General features: G+C 36.0%; 1 long non-coding RNA gene across 1 annotated transcript; it reads right to left on the reverse strand.

Annotated features, from left to right (window-relative positions):
• Positions 1–1643: 1643 nt before the first annotated feature.
• LOC123676316 lies at positions 1644–2447 on the reverse strand. Its single transcript, XR_006746912.1, has 2 exons — positions 2271–2447; positions 1644–1747 (listed from the first exon to the last, which is right to left on the reverse strand). It is a non-coding gene; the product is annotated as an uncharacterized LOC123676316 (long non-coding RNA).
• Between the last annotated feature and the right edge of the window lie 13687 nt (positions 2448–16134).

Consider the following 16134-nt stretch of genomic DNA (forward strand, 5'->3'; position numbering starts at 1 on the left):
CCTCCATGATGACCTTAATTTATGGTATTCGTTTGTCGCATTCTTCCCGGGACACCCTGTATAAAAGGAACCTTCGACCTTATCTATCGTTGTATGTTCTAATCAAATATCCCAAATCATAAACCAAAGTGAAACATCTGCAACAACGGGTTGGAGTAAATTTAAATAATTATGCAATAACACGCACCTAGTTATAAAAGTTGTGTAGTCAGTCATCTCTTGATTCGAACCACAGCATTCTGATATTTTCTCATTAAAATATTTTAATTACAATTCAATGTATATTCAAATGCTGAGAAATTGCAGAATAAATTGCGTGGAAATATCAAGCGGCATTCAAAGATGTCATAGCCCGTCTGCTCTCTGGTGAAAGGGTTGCAAAACAAGAGACGGTAATTTGTAAACTTTTTGCTTCGCTTGCTATAATACGATTTGCATGGTATTCAAGTTTCTGGAATGATTATGGCCGTGGTGGCCTCTTCCGGTTGAACCGAAAGGTATAATTGAATAGATCAGGAACTTCATTCTGAAAATTCAGAAGAAAAATATTGAATCTCAACTAATTCAATAATATCCAAATTGAAATATCAACAATACGAAAGTTGCCACTGCTACTCCCTCCGTTAGTTACGTTAATGTATTATTAGGTAAAAGGCCTACTTTAAGGGCTATACAATAAATTTGAATTAATTATAAAAGTCAATCATTAGGAATTCTCCTTCAAACAAAAATTCAGAATTTCTTATATCGTTAAAACGTCACATTTCAAACAAACCATTTAACCTTTTATCTTTTTAATTTTCAATTACCTTTCGTTTAGTTTCCATTGCAACATATAGCAACATCTACAGCAGATGACATGGATAGAGAAGAACATTATAATCAGGTTAGAAATGCAGCTGACGATCAAGGATTATAAAAAAAATAATACAGACTTCAATCTCTCATGTCTAATTTTGTATTGGATTGGTTGTACAAGCTCTTTGGCATCTATGATGCTCTTATGCTCCCTTTGTCTATGTTTAATACCTAAGGTTTAGGCAGTGTTGTGAATTAGTACATAATTATCAGATTTTAACATTTCATTTCAATTCATTTCAATCATTTCAATTTCTAACTTAATTGATCTTATTGCAACCCAATCTTTCAATAGCAGAAAGCATTGTTTATTCTCGATATTGGGGAATAAGAACTTCGGCTACTCCGCTTAAAGAGTTTAAATTCAAATCACACAAAACACAACAAATTTAGACTATACTCATGTCTTTTAAATGAACCACTGTTGCCTACATACACAGAGTCAACGTTAAGGGTGAAACAAGAAGTAACTGTTTCAGGTGCTTCTATTTGAGGGGTGGCAATTCGGCCCAGTTTGCTGGTCGCCTTTTCATATTTCATCCTCAAAAACGCTGTTGTTCCGCGCCACTGCGTTTGTCAAAATCTCCAAACCACCTCTGCTAAGCCACCTGTATGAAAAATAACACATGGCAGCACAACCGATATAAACAGAATTCCCTATTCCCCCATTGAAAGAGGGATAAAATAATTATGTATTTCATAAAAACGAAAACCAACACTACCTTCACTTTCGAAGAATCTGGCGATTCTTCCGAATTTTTATTATTATTTTATTGAAAAAATGATGCTTGTATAACTTTTATTTCTCAATGTAATAACATAATGGCAGTATAACTGAATGATTTCAAAGGGATCCTAAAGGATACACCCATCTTCCAGGTTTACGTCTCTGGAAAATATAGAAACAATATTAGGATATTTAATGAATTCGGTCCTTACTTGGCGGAAATTCATTATAAATGGAAGTAATTTCCGGTAGACTATCAGTCAAAAATCTAGCATGATGAAGCCACAGTGTGGCGAAACAATTGGCACTAACAATTAAATAGTTTAGCGTAAATTACTTTGTTTTATTTTATTCAAAATTAGGATATTTGATCCTATATTTTTCATTTTGGGAAGGTTTAGAGTAGATAAAAATTCACTTGATTGGTGAAAAAGTCTTAAAATAAATCGTCGAAACCATAAAGATATTTCTAACAATTAATCTAAATCTATAATTTTTGTAAATATTAACTTTCCTAAAGATCACTATAAGAACAGATCTCATAAATTTTTAAAGTAGGTTCCAAGTACTTTACGAACGAGAACAAAATCTTTTTTTATTCGAAATTTTTAAATCTAATGCATTGTCAGCAAATCTCAATACAATAAAAACTGATAGTTGTTAATACGATTTGGGTAATACTTACCCTAGGTGTTGTTCTTCCATATGCCCCAAGAACGTTGATTGCAATAACAAGTATTATAAAATAGGTTAATAATCTGATTCTCATTGTAAGACTTCTTTTCAGTGAGAATTGATGGGAAATAACAAATGCTTCCCTCAATCTTCACGTTTTAAAGTGAAGTGAGGTTGATTAATTGATAAACATTTGATAACATTGAAATGGTTGATATAAGAAAAAATAGGATTGTTCGAAAAATTTAAACAAAAAAACATAAACTTCCTGATTTATAAATGAGTAACTCTTATCTTGTTTACTGGTCCTCCTACTGAGTCCAGAAGAAAATTATCAGCTTATTGTAATGTTCAATTAGTGTCTTGTTTCTTATATTACTCACTTTGTGAATCATTAAATGATACCTATTCATGACGATTGATAGTTACAACTTCTCTATTGAAGTAATAAAATCAATTTACACACATGAAAAGTACTAATTTGAAACCGGGAGCTTCTATTCGTTTGTTAGAATTCTTATCCCTGTAATTTTCCCAGGAAAATCCACAAAACTCAAGTCCCGGGCCTGACGCACAGAGGGCAGTCCTAGAGCCATAACACTTTTTTCTCGCTAGTACCAAGCTTCAAAAGATGCGTGTCAAAATTTCGGAGCATAGAGTTAAATCTGGAGCGAAATATTAAAATGAAGCTACATTTGTTATTTTTGTTATTGTTTAAAAATGGAGGAGAACGACTTTCGCGTGTAAAATACTGATTTTTAATGAGAAAAACACTGTACAAAAACGCTATGGTTCAATAAGTTATTTTGACTGCCATAGACAATTACGGCTGTCCCTAGACGTACAATTATATTGAACAATATTGGAAGTTGTAAATATTATTGAACTTGTGGTTCTGGTATTGAAGGATGGCCAATATATTGTACGAAATCAAAGCAATTGGATATTTATTGTGCAATTTTGAAAAATACTGCATCATTTATGGGTGATATTGTGCAATGTGGCACACACACTTACAATATTATTGCACAACTCCTAATATTGTACAATATTATTATATTTTACTGGTTTGTCCCGTGTAACGTGTTATTCGTGTATAAACTATTTCTATTTTTAAATCCCCAATAATGAACAACGGAGTAATCAAGCAAGAACATCGTGATTCCATTGTTTTATGAGAGTATCTGAAATAGCATCCGACATTCAACTGAGATGGAAGAAGAGAACCGTTGAAATCATTATCTGTAAATAACCATTAAACTCTTAGTTTATGTTACGAAACATTCCTGTCTTGGGCAGACTTGGGTGGATAAAGCAGAATAATTTCATTCCGCATCTTACGCTTTTCAAATTTATGTCAGATGCCAGGACTTCTGGAATAATTCCGTTGTGTTACAACGTATAACTTTGTAATCTTATAGTTAACGCTCAAATGAGCTTCCTTAAGTTGATCAACAAACGAAACCAGATAGTGGAATAGTGAATTTAAGTAATTTAATTTTATCTCGTGATGAGGCGATATACTTTTGTTCTCTGCTTTCTAAATAGGCTTCAACCTCGACAATCACTTTTTCGTTAGATCCAAAGTTCTTTGCCTGAAGTCAAGGGTGGAGTGGAATCAATGTCTCCATTGTTTCACAATGATGCAAAAAATTTTTTTATTCTTAAACAGCTCGAAACATGCGTTCAATATAGAGAATTAACTCCATATTTCAAAATGTGCACTCGTATTTTCTGAAGCTTAGTAAGTTACAAGAAATCCCCCGCATAACCCAATTTTTCTTCTTCTTCTTCTTCTCCTTCTTCTACTTCTTCTCCTTTTTCTCCTTATTCTTCTTCTTCTTCTCCTTCTTCTTCCTCTTCTTCTTAACATCATCTTCTTCTTCTTTTTTCTTCTTCTTTTTTCTTCTTCTCTCTTCTTCTTCTTGTTCTTCTTATTCTTCTTCTTCTTCTCATTCTTCTTCCACTCTCATTTAGGTCGTAATATATTAACGGCGTCTCTGTTGGAGTGGAGACTTCCAACCATATATTTTCCTTGGTCTTTCCACTTCACTTTTTCCGATTGGAATCTCGGGCTATTCTCCTCCGGCAATTCACATCGCAGAAATAAGAAATTGAGCGTCTTGCGAACTTTTCTTGAAATATCATATAATTAATTTCAGTTCAAAAAAAAATCGGTATATTTGGCAATAGGGGTGAAAATTGGCGGTTTAAGTGACATTTTCTTCATTTCCAATGAAGTACAGGTCAATCACTGACCATACAGTGACTTTTTGTGAAAGTAATGGTCTCTCAGCAGTTAGATGAGGATTTTCACTGCCCCATATGTCACAATTTTGCGCCACGTAGCCACCGAGTGAAAAATGTGCTTCGTCGCTGAAGAAAATTCTATGCGAAAAATCGTCATACAAACGTTCTAGTTCAAGTAACCAATAATGGCATAAGTTCTACCCATTCCATGGTCAGCTGGCTTCAGTTCAACTGAACCTGATAAGGATGGAATAGCGTAAAAGGGCTCAAATGTTGTGCACACCGATAAATTTAGATTTCCTTCAACACTTTCTCTTTCACTAGCAATAATTTCGGTCGATGTGCATTTCGGTGATGTATGGGTCTTAAAACATCAGTAAGGCCGGTATTATAAAGGATAACCGACGGTTGAACCGGTTATCGGTTATCCTTCATATTACGGCCCTTAGAGATCCAGTCCCTTGCAATTTTTCCCCTGTCCTACCGTATTATGAAGGATAACCGACGGTTGAACCGTACGTCAACTACTAAATTCCGTATTTCTAATAAGGAATTTGGTAGTTGACCCAATGGTTGAACCGTCGGTTATCCTTCATGATACCGGCCCTTAGAGATCCAGTCTCTTGCAAATTTTGCACTGTCCTACCAATTTTATGCTCATGTGGACGACTATTTCAACCATAATTTGCACGAAATGTACTTAGACTAGAAAAGATTAGAGGAGGGGCAAAAGATCATCCGACCCCACATGCATCTCGACCTAAAGATGAAGTAATGTCTCAGTGAACTTTATTATCTTTCTGGGAGCTACATTCATCACTTGTTCCTGCTTCAAATACCAAGAGCCAAGGTGTTGTAGCACTTTCTGGTGAACAGCTTCACATTCGCATAGGAAGTGTTTGGCTGTCTCAGTGGCTTTTTAACAGAAAAGTCCACAAACGCTTTTCTTATGTTACAAAATGTACTTACTACAGAATTATAATTTTTGTTATAAGTTTTCATAATTTTCACACATTCAGCATTACATAAACGATCCATATTATTTAATTGCAATCCTTCATCTGAATATAAGACGCTTAAGGACACCCTGTGTAATCAATCAATAGGAAATCGCTCAGTCCACTGATTTCAATATGAGTAATGACAGAATCAGAAAAACGAATGAAAAGGGGAGACGCTATAAATTTACCACCCTGCGTTGAAAAATCTGTTGAAGGTTTATATCGAAATATTAATAAAAACTCCGGATTGATTTCGTTTGACAAACGACCTGATTCCGAGATCAATGCGATGAATTCATTAAAATCACATTATTCGGACGTATGTGCTCTAATACAGTTGTGTCATAAATCAAAAGACATGTGTCATTCAAAGGGGGAGTGATTGATCGCCAGGAATATGAAATTTTGTGAATTTATTTTCTGCCCTTTAAGTTTAAACTTTATTGCATCGAAATTTGAATGGGCCACGTGTGGTGAATTTAGTGCTTCCCCAAAGCATACGGCTCTATTCTTCCATTAATCTTCAAGAAAAGTTCCTTAATCTATCCATCATTTTAGAGAACTGTCTAATCGTCAGTGTATTCTTAATCTATTATACCCTTCTTGCAACTGTATTATTGCTTATTCTTCTACTATGAAACTTCCTTTTCTACTTCCCTGATATTTGCGTTAGCTTTTTCAGAGGATGTTTTTGAGCGCTCGTTCGACAATTTATCACATTTCGTCACATTACTGTATTGTTTGAACTCAAACGATAAGGTTCGACTCAATAATGACTCATATTGACCGCCCAATCTTTTAATATCAATGTCAATTCTTCTAAGCTCCTTTTTTCGTTCATTCAATTCAGATTCTAGTTCGCATCAAAATCCATAAATATTGCCCAAATATATTTGTGACTATATCTTGTAACAGGCCAATTAAAAAGTCCCCGGTCTACCATCTTAAAACACATTTTTTTGGCAAAATTCGATTTTATTATTCTCCAACTTTTCTATACCATTTTGTAGTACGATTTGTCTTTCGCTTCAAAATAGGTCTCAGTTTCGGCGATTACTTTTGGCGCTAAATTTATTTCCAACGAGCATTCTTTCGAGGTCTGAGAACAGAAAAAAGTCGCTGGAGGCCAGATCTGGCGAATACGGTGGATGCAAAAGCAATTCGAAGCCCAATTCATGCAATTTTCCATTGTTTTCATTGATTTGTGACACGGTGCATTGTCTTGATGAAACATCACCTTTTTTTCTTCAATTAGGACCGTTTTTTAACGATTTCATCCTTTAAACGATCCAATAACGCTATGGGATAATTGCTGTTGATGGTATGGCCCTTTTAGAGGTAATCAAGGAATATTATACCTTGCGCATCTTAAAATACTGATGCCATAACCTTGCCAGCTGAATGTTGTGTTTTTTCTAGCTTTGGATTCGGTTCATCGTGTGCAGTCCGCTCAGATGACTGTCGATTGGACTCCGGAGTAAAATGATGGAGCCATGTTTCATCTATTGTCACATATCGACGCAAAAATTCAGGTTTATTGCACTTAAACAGCTTCAAACACTTCTCAGAATCATTAACACATTGTTGCTTTTGATCGATTGTGAGCTTGCGCGGCACCCATTTTGCACACAGCTCTCTCATGTACAAACATTCGTGAATGATATGATGTACACGTTCAGATTATATCTTCACAATGTCTGCTATCTCGATTAACTCCACTTTACGGTCATTCAAAATTATTTTGTGAACTTTTTTGATTTTTTCTTCGGTGACAGCCTCTTTTGGGAGTCCACTGCATTCGCCGTCTTCGGTGCTCATTTCACCACTTTTAAACTTAGCATAAGTACCAATCAATGATGGTTGATTTCCCTGGTGCAGACCCCGGAAACTCTTCATCAAGCCAACTGTATTTTTTCCCTTCGAAAAGGAATATTTTATCAGCACACTCACAACGCAATATCTCACAAACTAATGGTCGGACTGCTGTCAAATTTTGACACGTATCGTTTGAAAATTGGTACTAACTAAAAATCATATGGGTTCAATACTAGCACCGCTATCTGTGCATCAGACCGGGGACTTTTCAATTGGCCTAATGGCCCTAATGTATCTGGGAATATTTCTTTGATTAGCTCATTTATACTTTGAACATACGCATTGCCGTAAACGTTTTGAAATTTATTTGGAATGAAGTTGTCAAACTCATGTGTTGTCATAGTGATTGATAATTGCACTGAATGTAAGATGTCTAAAAACATGGTGAATGCACTCGTCAATTTTTGAATGGAATGACATTCGACCAAATTGTAAATATTAGTTTTAGTTCGTGGCGGCGCCGCAATGTCATACTTGTCATTTCGATCTTTTTCCGTTGATTTTGATTGGATACATTAATTAAAACCCGATACTGACCAATCAAAAGCGATGTGTAACCGAGTATGATCGTGCAAAGTCGTGAAACAAAACACGAAACGATCACTAGAATGAATTCAAATATTTGAAATAGAGAGAGAGTTTATTGGTATTTCAATTACAAGAATTGCTTCCATAGATCATAACTATAATGAAAGATATACATATATATAGGTCCATAATGGCACAAAACTCATAAATAATAAATAACAAGAATATTAATTTGTTGATAGCGCCACCTACATTTGACATAACGAAGCTTATCTAATATTCTCAAAACTGGCAAAACAAAAGCTAATCGGTTGATACACCTGAATTTTAGACATCTTAACTGAATGTAATTATCAATGTAATGTTGACATGATTGGGTGAAGTTGTTTCATATGGCACAAAATGAAATTTGATTGGTTGTTGTTAAAAATTTTCAAAATTATATTCCCAACTGTAGGTATTCACTCCACTCGCACAAACAACATTGCTGAAAAATCTCGTTTCTAGAATTGCTTACACCAATTTCAAACTCGTAGGGGAATATATAACCCCAAAATTGACAAGAATAACATAAAGGAACGTTCCTTCACGTCTGTCGGCTGCATCACAGGATGTTAAATAAGCTTGAAATTCGGTCAGTTTTGATCCCATCCCACAACTCCGACATTATAAAGAAAAATATAAACTTCGGAATGAAATTCGATTTGCTCATCATATGCAGAGAGAGCCCCATCGGTAGTGTATTCAATATCTCAACGTACCTACTTCAAAAGGACGCACTTTTGATATCTTATTATGTTACTTTCGGGTTGGCGAACCTTGAAAATAGGAGAAGATGACGTTCTCTCGAAGCCAATATCGCTTTATTAAGTTTGAAATACATATTTGGGAATCGAGAGCTTTCAGTTTCATATAAAGAAAATTTTTCGATTTCTTTTTTCCCGTTCGATGGATGATGCTTTTTCTTTCCATGGTTGTTTCATTCAACAAACAAACTAGAAAATACGATGTAATTTGTGATGATATTACAAGCTGATATTGTAATGATATTACTTCAGATAAGATGTTTTTACTATCAATCAAATATCAATTACTGATATTGAAAAATCTAAGAAAGTTATATGATATTCTGTTTTTCCCTAATTTGAATTTATGTTTCCACGTGTTTAAATAATATAAGGTGTACAGTTTTGCTTCCGCCGTTTTCCAAAAGATTGCTGTAGCGGTATAAGAGGTAGTTGAAATAAATAGATCGTAGATGTCATACAATAAGCTTAGGTATTTGTAAACATAACGCCATCGAAATACTAGTCGATTTGTGTCTGCATCATAAAGTTATTTTTGATTAAACATGTCAGCTTACAAGCGAAATTCTCGTCATTAGCGAGGGTTTTAATTTTCTGCTTTAATATGAATAAATATTCAGCTGAGGCTCACCAAATGCTCTCAGATACCTATAGTGGGGCCGCTATTAGTGAAAGAACGTGACGAAAGTGGTTTCAACGCTTCAAGAACGGTGATTTTCACGTCGAAGACCAACGGTGGAAGAGAGAAGGTTTTTGAAGAAGCGGAATTGGAGGCATTACTTGATCAAGACTCGTGTCAAACGCAACAAGAATTGGCAGGATCATTAGGAGTGACGCAACAAGCTATTTCAAAATGCCTGAAAGTCATGGGAATGATTCAAAAATAAAAATTGGGTGCCGTACGAGTTGAAGCCGAGAGATGTTGAACGGCGTTTGTTTGCTTGTGAACAGCTGCTTGCAAGGCAAAGACGGAAGGGATCTCTGCATCGCATTGAGGCTGGAGACGAAAAATGGGTTCATTACGATCATCCCTCCCAAGCGCAGGGGATATCTCGGCCATGCTTCCATGTCGACGGCCAAACCGAATATTCACGATTCCAAGGTTATGCTTAGTATTTGGTGAGATCAGCTCGACGTAGTGTATTATGAGTTGTTGAAAGTGACTTTAACAATCACAGGCGATCGTTATCAATGCAAGTAATGCGTTTGAGCCGAGTCTTGAAAAGCAAACGACCGCAATACAACGAGAGACATGATAAAGTGATTTTACCATGTTGCGAAAGTGGTCAAGACATACTTGGAAACGTTGAAATGAGGACTCCTACTCCACCCGCCGCATTCTCCAGACTTTGCTTCCTTAGACCATCACTTGTTTCGATTAATGGCACACGGCCTGGCTGGCCAGTACTTCAGGTCTTATGAAGAAGTAATAATTGGATCGATTCATGGATCGCTTCAAAAGATGACCAGTTTTTTGAAGCGGGGTTCGTACGCTGCCCGGAAGATGGGAGAAAGTAGTAGCCAGCGATGGACAATACTTTGAATTACGAAAGTATAACCAGGTTTTCACAATAAAGCTTCGAATTTCAGAAAAAAACGGTGGAAGCAAAGTTATATGCCTTTGTACCTGAAATCACAAACTTTGGATAAAAATCAAAAATCATAAGACAAAATTGGAGAATGGCGTGAAATGAAAAGTTCTCATAACTTTTTTATTACTGGTACTATAAATATAAAACCAAATTATTCTACAGGCACCTTTTTTAGTAAAATCCATTGGTTTGATTTATGTTTTTCATTGCATTTAGGTTTGGGGTTATTGTGTTTTTTTTTAAGTAAACCATACAAATTTCTATAACAAATGAAAGCGCTTTTTCCCTTTCCAAAAAAAATATCTTTTAAAGCCCAGTACTTATTGATTGACATTGTAAAGACCGACTCAATACAATGAATCAATTATTTTATCATTATTCATCTGTACTATACTTGTACGAAAATTTTCCCCTCAGCCCAGATTCCGAAATCTCCAAATCGATTCGCTCATCAAATTTCCCGCTGATAGAACTCCAACACCCTTCCAATCCAGCCCGGAAATGAAGTACAAAACTGTAATTAGAATATAACTTATTTCATCAAGGTACCCAACAATGGAGCCGAACGAAATTAGCAACGTCTTATTAACTGTAAGATTTGGTACGAATTCGCGTGCGTGATTTCCAATTTCCATACGATTAGAAACTTGATGGCTTTTCAAGTTAATCTACATATAAAGGCGATGCCATCTGAATACCGCCCAGATCCTCGCTTCTTACATGTGGCTGCCTTGAAAAATTAAATGGGAATCGGCTGCCTTTTCTGGATAATAAAATGAAGACGACGTGATTTCAATGCATGTAGGGATCGGAGCGAGCCTATCTGACATCAACATAAATTTTTTTCGATATTGATTAATTTTTTTGCTGTTTTCGGATAACTGGAATTGTATGAACTTGCAAGAAGTAACACATTGTTCCTTGAAACTTCGTTTTTATTAAGTTGACAAACTCAATAAAGTTTCACATTCACCTTCAAGAGTGATACATGTACAGGATGTCCCAAATTCTCGAGAACTATAAGACTTAGAGAAGAAGTCTTCAAGGCCCCTTCGATTTCGTTTTTCGAAACAATTAGATATCAGAAAGCTACAGATATCAATTGAGAATTCCCCGGTCTACCATAGTAAAACACATTTTTTCGGCAAATTTCGATTTTATTATTCAACATTGTTGCCTTCGAGGGCGATACAGCGATTATAGCGATCTTCCAATATTTCGATACCATTTTTGTAGTAAGATTTATCTTTTGCTTCAAAATAGGCCTCAATTTCGGCGATTACTTCTTCATTGGCGATAAATTTCTTTCCAACGATCATTCTTTTGAGGTCTGAGAACAGGAAAAAGTCACTGGGTCCAGATCTGGCGAATATGGTGGATGCAGATGCAATTCGAAGCCCAATTCATGCAATTTTACCATTGTTTTCAATGATTTGTGACATCTTGATGAAACAGCAACTTGTTTTTCTTCAAATGAGGCCGTTTTTTAACGATTTCATCCTTTAAACGATATAATAATCGCTATTGATGGTCTGGCCCTTTTGGAGGTAATCAATGAATATTATACCTAACGCATTCCAGAATACTGATGACATAACCTTGCCAGCTAACTGTTGTGTTTTTCCTCGCTTTGGATTCGGTTCATCGTGTGCAGTCCACTCAGCTGACTGTCGATTGGACTCCGGAGTGAAATGATGGAGTCATGTTTCATCCATTTAAGCTCAGAAACCGGCAGCCAATCAAAAACGAGACCACTCTTTTCGCCACTGTGGTTTATTAAGTCATTGTAGATATTACTATTAATAATAGAATAGCAAACATGGCAATAAATATAGAAAATTTCTGTTTGAGATGTCAACATTTCACAAATTCTTTCAATCTGTTGGACATATCAGTTGATATAAGCCAATATTTTTCAATGTAATAATAAATGTGTTTCGAAATGAAGAGGATCGTAATAATATTTCAAATAACTTCACCAGTTATATACTACATGGGCTCCGCTATCATTTTATTGTTTTTCGCTGATTATAATCCATACTCAACAGGTTCCTGAGATTATTAAAGTTTACAGTATCAGTAGGAATAAATGTACCAGTACTTGTTTTGGTTGAAAGCACTAAAATTATATCATTCATATCCGTCACATAAATAAAAAAATAGTATAAATCCCAGTATCGAACCCTGTGGAACACCAGACAAAAGATGGAAGAAACCAGATGATTCCAGAGCCTCACTTTCCTGAAGCTACTTCCTCTCAGCATTTGGTAACTTTCTTCCCTTAATGAAATTCTGATGTTGGTGTGGAAGAGTTTAGTTCACTTAATTCCCAATATTCTTTATTAATATGGTTTAACTCGATCAACCGACTTACACTTAAGCCATGACACATCATAAATAATTACCACAAAGAAAATCCCCACGTGTGTTGTGCCTTGATCCCAATAATCCATGTTTGATAAATATTTGAGTTTTTCGCTTATTATAATTCATACCCAACTGTTTCCTGAGATTATTACAGTTTACAGTATTAGCAGGAATAATAAATGTGCCAGTACTTGTTTTGGTTGAAAGCACTAAAATTATATCATACGTATCCGCCACATAAATAAAAAAAAGTATAAATCCCAATATCGAACCCTGTGGAACGCCAGACAAAAGATGGAAGAAACCAGATGATTTCAGAGCCTCACTCTTCCTGAAGCTACTTCCTCTCAGCATTTGGTGATTTTCTTCCCTAAATGAAATTCTAATGTTGGTGTGGAAGAGTTTAGTTCATTCAATTCCCAATGTTCAAAACCACTTCTCCAATTCATACACCTGCAGAAACATAATGGTTTAACTCGATCAACCGACTTGCACTTAAGCCATGACACATCATAAATAATTACCACACAGAAAACCGCCACGTATGTCGTGCCTTGATCCTAATAATCCATGTTTGATAAATAATTGAGTTTTTCGCTGATTATAATCCATACCCAACTGGTTCCTGAGATTATTAAAGTTTACAGTATCAGCAGGAATAAATGTGCCAGTACTTGTTTTGGTTGAAAGCACTAAAATTATATCATACATATCCGCCACCTAAATAAAAAAAAGTATAAATCCCAGTATCGAACCCTGTGGAACACCAGACAAAAGATGGAATAAACCAGAAGATTCCAGAGCCTCACTCTCCTGAAGCTACTTCCTCTCAGCATTAGGTGATTTTCTTCCCTAAATGAAATTCTGATGTTGGTGTGGAAGAGTTTACTTCATTCAATTCCCAATGTTCAAAATCACTTCTCCAATTCATACACCTGCAGAAACATAATGGTTTAACTCGATCAACCGACTTGCACTTAAGCCATGACACATCATAAATAATTAATACACAGAAAACCGCCACGTATGTCGTGCCTTGATCCTAATAATCCATGTTTGATAAATAATTGAGTTTTTCGCTGATTATAATCCATACTCAACTGGTTCCTGAGATTATTAAAGTTTACAGTATCAGCAGGAATAAATGTGTCAGTATGTACTTGTTTTGGTTGAAAGCACTAAAATTATATCATTCATATCCGTCACATAAATAAAAAAAAGTATAAATCCCAGTATCGAACCCTGTGGAACACCAGACGAAATGTGGAAGAAACCAGATGATTCCAGGCCTCACTCTTCCTGAAGCTACTTCATATCAGCATTTGGTGATTTTCTTCCCTAAATGAAATTCTGATGTTGGTGTGGAAGAGTTTACTTCATTCAATTCCCAATGTTCAAAACCACTTCTCCCATTCACACACCTGCAGAAACATAATGGTTTAACTCGGTCAACCGACTAACACTTAAGCCATGACACACCATAAATAATTACCACACAGGAAACCACCACGTGTGTCGTGCCTTGATCCTAATAATCCAGCTTTGATAAATAATTGAGTAGTTCGTAGTTCAGTAAATCATAAGACGTGCGGGTTGCGTATGTGTTGTAAGTTTCGGAAGGGGGAGTTGCTAGCTTCTTGATGTAGCAGGCTGCGTTCCTTGCGCTCGGCGAATTCACCTTTCCGGAATTAATCCAAAGACGGGAGGTAACAAGCTTATTTGCGGAATGTCAGCACGCTCTACAGCCCATGCGAATCGGCCATAAGTGGCGTCAGTAGATACAGATGCTGGAAAATTAGTTGTTTTGTTTAATGATAATAATAATACCTACTCCTTTATTTCAAATAAGGTGCCTGAAATGAAATAGTATCTAAATACAAATTTCCGCCGACCTCTTAATAATACCTCAGTTTTTTGATAAGATAACCCCATTTTTTCGAAAACGGTTGAATATTTGAATCTAATTGAAACGTCCCCAGTCTACCATAGTAAAACACATTTTTTTGGCAAAATTCGATTTTATTATTCAACATAGTTGCCTTCGAGGGCGATACAGCATTTATAGCGACCTTCCAACATTTCGATACAATTTTTGTAGTACGATTTGACTTTCGCTTCAAAATAGGCCTCAGTTTCGGCGATTACTTCTTCATTGGCGCTAAATTTCTTTCCAGCGAGCATTATTTTGAGGTCTGAGAACGGAAAAAATCGCTGGGGGCAAGATCCGGCAAATACGGTGAATGCAAAAGCAATTCGAAGCCCAATTGTTTTCATTGACTTGTGACACGGCGCATTGTCTTGATGAAACAGCACACTTTTTTTTCTTCAAATGGGGTTTTATAACGATTTCATCCTTTAAACGATCCAATAACACTATATAATGATCGCTGTTGATGGTTTAGCCCTTTTGGAGGTAATCAATGAATATTATACTTGCGCATCCCAGGATACTGATGCCACAACCTTACCAGCTGACTGTTGTGTTTTTTCTCGCTTTGGATTCGGTTTATCGTGTGCAGTCCACTCAGCTGACTGTCGATTGGACTCCGGAGTGAAATGATCGAGCCATGTTTCATCCATTGTCACATATCGACGAAAAATTCAGGTTTTTTCACTTAAACAGCTTCAAACCTTGCTCAGAATCATTAACACGTTGTTGCTTTTGATCGGTTGTGAGCTCGCGCTGCACCCATTTTGCTCACAGCTTTCTCATGAACAAATATTCGTTAATGATATGATTTACACGTTCGGATGATATCTTCACAATGACTGCTATCCCGATCAACTCCACTTTACACTCATTCAAAATTATTTTGTGAACTTTTTTGATTTTTTCGTCGGTGACAGCCTCTTTTGGGCAACCACTGCGTTCGCCGTCTTCGGTGCTCATTTCACCACGTTTAAACTTAGCATAAGTACCAATCAATGATGGTTGATTTCCCTGGTGCAGACCCCGGAAACTCGTCATCAAGCCAACTGTATTTTTTCCCTGAGCGATTTTCCGAATTTTTATTTTCAAGTCGGAAAATCAATGTGTTGAGTTTTCGTTGGACCATCCTGTTTATAAAAGAGGATATTATATAAGGGCATCACGTTCAAACGACTGCACCAAATTGGTTAACTCTTTTTTTGTTGTGTTCATTACAATCATGAGGAGGTTTATACAACAAAATATTCTCGAAAAAACATTTTTCCTCCGACCGAGCGAACAATCATAGAGTATAATTTGACACTTCGAAGGATGTATTTTGAGTTGCCTGAAAGAACGTGCAAAGCTAAAATTTGATAAATATAGATGCCAGGCCCTGGCACCGCGGTCAATTACATTAAAATTCATGTTGTGATTGTTACATTTGTAACAGAAATAACGGTAATTGTTTCAGCAATAATAAATTAATTCCAGCTTGTCCGAAATTCTCAGCCATAATGCTCTTATAAGGCGTCTAGCGTAGGAT

The sequence above is a fragment of the Harmonia axyridis genome, chromosome 3, assembly GCF_914767665.1.
Source record: "Harmonia axyridis chromosome 3, icHarAxyr1.1, whole genome shotgun sequence".
Taxonomy (NCBI): Eukaryota; Metazoa; Arthropoda; class Insecta; order Coleoptera; family Coccinellidae; genus Harmonia; species Harmonia axyridis.